Raw genomic sequence first — 6,020 nt, forward strand, 5'->3', positions numbered from 1 at the left:
AGGTCTGGTTCTAGAAAATGCTTGCTCCAAGGTTCAGAGTTATAAGTGTGGCCATTTTGGGAGAACAGCTTGTCAGGAGCAGCAGGGAAAGAACACTTCATATTGTTGGAAATGGCTTTAATTCTTTCTACTTCAGTCTGAATAATCTTAGTCCTTTTAACTGTGCCTCTAAATCTTTTTTTTCAACCTTTTCAATTATCATTGGAACTAAGCTTAGGGTTTTTCCAAGTTTCAAACAGGCAGGGAAGAATCTAGGAAATAATACGTTCTGTGTATTTTGAAATCTAAGAAAAGAACTAAATATGATTTCAAATTGCTGACGTCATATGATGTATCTATAAATCAGAAAGTAGCAAAAATAAAGAGATGTTAGCCAAAGGAATTTCAGGTTCACTGTCACAGGCAGCAGAGTGTGTGTTGCCATCATCCTAGGGGCAAATGGTCCCATAAAAGAGGGCCCTGGTCTTTTTGCCTTAGCATTGAAATTTTATGTAAAAACCTTCATGCCAACAGCAGGAACACAGCAAATTTAATTAAACCGGAGCTAGGAAATTAAACTGAAAGAGACTTCCTTCCTGTGTTGTCATTCATATAGTTTATTTGAAACATTTTTGTTTCTAGCTATGTTTTGTCTCCAAGTATACTTATATGAATAAAATGGATGTTTATTTTTGTGAGACTCATGGATTTGTTTTTCTAAGGAGAGGCCTATGGAAGTGTGTGTGGAATATTGTGCACATTTGTTCCAACATTAGTGCAATGGAGAGATTCCAGGACTGGAACATGCCTCAATTCAGCCATATGTGGCCACTACTTACTCGGTCAGATGAGTGAGTGCTCCAAGGACATTAGCACTGTGCCCGTCATGTAAATACTCACTGCTAACTAGTATTAAATCTCACACATTGTGAGGTAGGTGGTAGGATTATAGCCAGCCCTGGGGGTCTAGTGGTTGAGATGCGCTGCTCTCACTGCCGTGGCCTGGGTTCGTTTTCCGGCCAGGGAACCACACCACCCATCTGTCGGTTGTTGTACTGCGGTGACTGCGTGTTCCTGAGATGCTGAAAGCTCTGCCACCGGTATTTCAAATACCAGCAGGGTCACCCCTGGTGGACAGGTTTCAGCGGAGGGGACAGACTAGAAAGAAGGACCTGTCCACCTACATTTGAGAAAATTGGCCATGAACACTCTATGAATAGCAGCGGAGCATTGCCTGATCCAGTGCCGGAAGGGGAGAGGATGTCGCAGGAAGACCAGGCAGGTTCGCTCTGCTGTCCACAGGGCGCTAGGAGTCAGATCGACTCCACGGCGCTAACAACAAAGCAGGATTCTCCCAACTTTACATATAAAGGGTTAGTAAATGGCAGAGCTGGGATTTGAGCTTTTTATTAAACCGTGACGCTGGGAGGATGTCCCTTTGACCCTGTTTTCTTAGCTGCATAAAGAAAATATTATGGAAGCCCTTATTTCCTCAGGTTACACCATCCTTGGGACTTGTTAAATCTTGGGGAACAGCTGCAATGATGTTTAGAGCCCCAAGCCCCCTCCTGGTGTTGTTGAGAGACTCTCAGACCCTCCAGCCCCTCCCCTTCCCCCTGTGGGTGTTTACTCCCGGTTTGGGAATTTACAGCTTCAGGCATGGCGCTTCACAGCTCTTCTCCTTGTATTTCCACCAGGGGCCCTTTCTTTTCTGCTTCTGTGTTTTTACTGCTTGTCTTGCCGTTGGCGGGTGTGAAGGGAGTCTTCATCCTATTATCGGTAATTCTATCATTTTTCCAGGCTTTTAGAAGATAGCCGCCTATTTTGGGTGTAAAGCTCCTTGGGGCCGGGACTGTGGCCTGTGAGGGACACCACTTGCGCCACAGCCTAGGGTGCTTCCTGCTGGCTATTTCACTCAGTTACCAACAGTCGAGATGTGCACGCGTGTCCACCAGCTTCTCTGCTCTCCTTTCCTTCTTGTAGCTCACGCTCTCTCTGGTATGACATCCTTTATGCTCGGGGAGTACACCTATGAGACTTTCCTTTAGTGAAGATTTGCTGGTGGCAAACTCTCTTTCTGTTTGTCTGAAAAGTCTTTTTTTTTTTTTTTTTAAAGATTGGCACCTGAGCTAAAACTGTTGCCAATCTTCTTTTTATTTTATTTTATTTATTTATTTTTTATTGCTTTTTCTCCCCAAATCCCCCCAGGACATAGTTGTACATTTTAGTTGTGGGTCCTTCTAGTTGTGGCATGTGGGATGCTGCCTCAGCGTGGCCTGATGAGCGGTGCCATGTCTGTGCCCGGGATTCGAACCAGTGAAACCCTGGGCCGCCAAAGCAGAGTGTGAACTTAACCACTCAGCTGAGGGGCCGGCTGCTGAAAAGTCTTTATCCGTCCTCTTTCTTAAGGCTACTTCTAGTGTGTGTAGAACTCTAGATTGGCAGTTACTTTTTTCTAGAATGTTGGAGATATCATTCCATAGCTTTCTGGTTTCCCCTATTGCTATGGAGAAGATGGCAGTCAGTCTAACTCTTTCGAAGTTAATTTGTCTTTACTCTTGGATACTCTTTTTTTTTTAAGATTTTATTTTTTTCCTTTTTCTCCCTGAAGCCTCCCGGTACATAGTTGTATATTCTTAGTTGTGGGTCCTTCTAGTTGTGGCATGTGGGACGCTGCCTCAGCATGGTTTGATGAGCAGTGCCACGTCCGCACCCAGGATTGGAACCGATGAAACACTGGGCCGCCTGCAGCGGAGGGCGCGAACTCAACCACTCGGCCACGGGGCCAGCCCCCATCTTGGATACTTTTCAGATCTTTTTGTCTTTGGTCTATTGATGTATTTAGTTGTGTATTTATTGTTTTTGTTTATCCTTCTTGGAGTACACTGGGTTTTTTGAATCTCAGTATTGGTGTGTTTCATTATTTGGGAAAATTATCAGCCTTTCTCTTGTCATGTATCACCTCAGCTCCATTTCTCTCCTTCTCTCCTTGTGGAACTCTGATGAAATATAGGTTAGACCTTCTCACTCTGTCTTCCATGTTTCTTCCCTTCTCTTTAATATTATACATCTTTTGTTTCTCTTAGCTGCATTCTGGCTTCTGATCTACCTTATGGTTCATTATTTCTCTCTTTAATTTGCTTTTAAACATGTCCAGTGAGTCTTAAACACTGTTATTGTGGGGTTTTTTTTGTGTGTGTGTGTGTGAGGAAGATTGGCCCTGAGCCATCATCTGTAGCCAATCTTCCTCTTTTGTTTTGACTTGAGGAAGATGGTACCTGAGCTAACATTCATGTCCATCTTCCTCTGTTTTGTGTGTGGGACACTGCCACAACATGGCTTGATGAGCAGTGCTAGGCCTATGCCTGGGATCCAAACCCGCAAACCCTAAGCCACCAAAGCAGAGTGCACAAACCTAACCACTATGCCACTGGGCCGACCCCTGTTATTGGTTTTTTTAATTCTAGAAGTTTAATTTTTTTCTCTGTTTTGTTTTATTTGTTTGTTTTAAATCTGTAGCAAGCTTATCCCTAACAACAACAAAAAATAGATGCTTGGCATTTCTCAGAAACTATGCCACATTTTGCAAGGAATTTTTGCATTTACGTTATCTGAGAGGAAGGTTTTGAGAAGCTTTCTTTACTCTGACCTCAGCACATTTCTGTTCCTGAAATCCACTCCCTACTCTGAAGCAGTGTCTGCCTCTGATGGTGGCAGAGGCCGAACACAGAAGGCTTCACACCTTTCAGAAGTGGTTGACTTTTGGCAAGAAAAAGCAAGAGATACAGAGGTGTTTTTTTCTGGGATCTGAAGGGTGTTAGTTCTAAGAATGGAGAGTGCGTGATCCTGAGTGACAGTGGTGCTCATGAATTCTTTAATATATTTATTTTTATGTGTGTTTGTGATATGAGGGACCCTCTAAAGCGTGTGGCCAAGATTGGGGGCCCTGTTTGGTTTCTCACCTGGATCTTACAGCAGTACTTTCTGCCACATCTCTTTTTGTAGTTTCCTATTTTGTTCACATATTCCAAGATTTTCTTTCATTTCTTTGAAAACCATGAGGGAGATGGTTTGCAAAACTGCCACCATAATTACCAAACTCTTAGGTATCAATATCCATGTTGTCTTTGGGCTTGGCCACATGACTCACTTTGGCTAACGGGAAAACAGCAACCAACATAAGAAAAGGCATAAAAAGTGCTAGTGCATTAGGCTTGCCTTCCAGTTCTGTTGGGAGCGCTTTGCCACTATGTGAACAAACCTGTGCTAACCTCCTTGAAGATGAAAGGCCATGTGGAGGGACAGCTTACCAATTCCAACCACCCCTGCCATCCCAGAGGTCCCATTTGGGACCCTGGATGCTGTATATGGGTGAGGCCATGCTAGACCATCTGGTCTGTGAGTCTGCCCAGGTCAGAAAATCCTCCCATTTAAGCCACAGACTCATGAGCAATAATAAACGTTTGTGGTTTTAAACCATCAAGTTTTAGGTAGTTTGTCACTTAGAAGAAGCTAAGTGACACACACAGTATGCATAGTTTAAAAAAAACACTTGCCAATAAACCCTATGTTGTTCAATTTGTTGGCATATAGTTTTTCATAGTATTCTCTTATGATCCTTTGTATTTCTTCTGTATCTGTTGTGATTTCTCCTCTCTCGTTTCTAATTTTATTTATTTGAGACTTGTCTCTCTTTGTTTTTAGTGAGTCTGGCTAAGGGTTTGTCAATTTTGTTAATTTTTTCGAAGAACCAACTCTTTGTTTCATTGATCCTTTCTACTGTCTTTTTTGTTTCAATATCATTTATTTCTGCTCTAATTTTTACTACTTCCCTCCTTCTACTGACTTTTGGCTTTGTTTGTTCTTCTTTTTCTAATTCTGTTAGGTGTCGTTTGAGGTTGTTTATGTAAGATTTTTCTTGCTTATTGAGGTGAGCCTGTATTGCAATGAATTTCCCTCTTAGGACTGCCTTTGCTGCATCCCAAATCATTTGGTACGGTGTGTTTTCATTTTCATTTGTCTCCAGATAATGTTTGATTTCTTCTTTAATTTCTTCAATAATCCATTGTTTGTTCAGTAGCATGTTGTTTAGTCTCCACATTTTTGGCCCTTTCCCAGCTTTATTCTTGTAGTTGATTTCTAGTTTCATAGCATTATGATCAGAAAAGATGCTTGGTATTATTTCAACCCTCTTGAACTTATTGATGCTTGCTTTGTTTCCCAAGATATGGTCTATCCTTGAGAATGTTCCATGTGCGCTTGAGAAGAATGTGTAACCTGCTGTTTTTGGATGAAGTGTCCTACATATATCTATTGGGTCCATCTGATCTAATTTTTCATTTAATTCTATAATTTCCTTGTTGATTTTCTGTCTGGATGATCTGTCCATTGGTGTTAATGGGGTGTTGAGGTCCCCTACTATTATTGTATTGCTGTTGATATCTCCTTTTAGTTTTGTTGATAGTTTCTTTACAAATTTTGGTGCTCCTGTGTTAGGTGCGTATATATTTATAAGTGTTATGTCATCTTGGTGGAGCGTCCCTTTTATCATTATAAACTGCCCCTCTTTGTCTTTCTTTATCTGTTTTGCTTTGAAGTCTACTTTGTCTGATAGAAGTATAGCAACACCTGCTTTCTTTTATTCATTATTAGCTTGGAGTATTGTCTTCCATCCCTTCACTTTGAGTCTGTGTTTGTCTTTGGGGCTGAGGTGTGTTTCCTGGAGGCAGCATATTGTTGGATCTTGTTCTTTGATCCATCCTGCCACTCTGTGCCTTTTGATTGGAGAGTTAAATACATTCACGTTTAGAGTGATTATTGAAACGTGGGGGCCTACTGTTGCCATTTTATCACTTGTTTTCCGGTTCTTTTGCATTTTGTCCTGATGGAAAGCTGTTACTTTGTGTTATTGTCCTTCTGCTTATCTCCTTTGTTCTGGATTTTGTAACCTCTGTCCTTTTTTTGATTTTTCAGGAATGAGGTTCTTCCTGAGTATTTCTTGAAGAGGAGGTTTTGTGGCAATGATCTCCCTTAACTTTTGT

The sequence above is a fragment of the Equus przewalskii genome, chromosome 8 (genome assembly GCF_037783145.1).
Source record: "Equus przewalskii isolate Varuska chromosome 8, EquPr2, whole genome shotgun sequence".
NCBI classification, from domain to species: domain Eukaryota; kingdom Metazoa; phylum Chordata; class Mammalia; order Perissodactyla; family Equidae; genus Equus; species Equus przewalskii.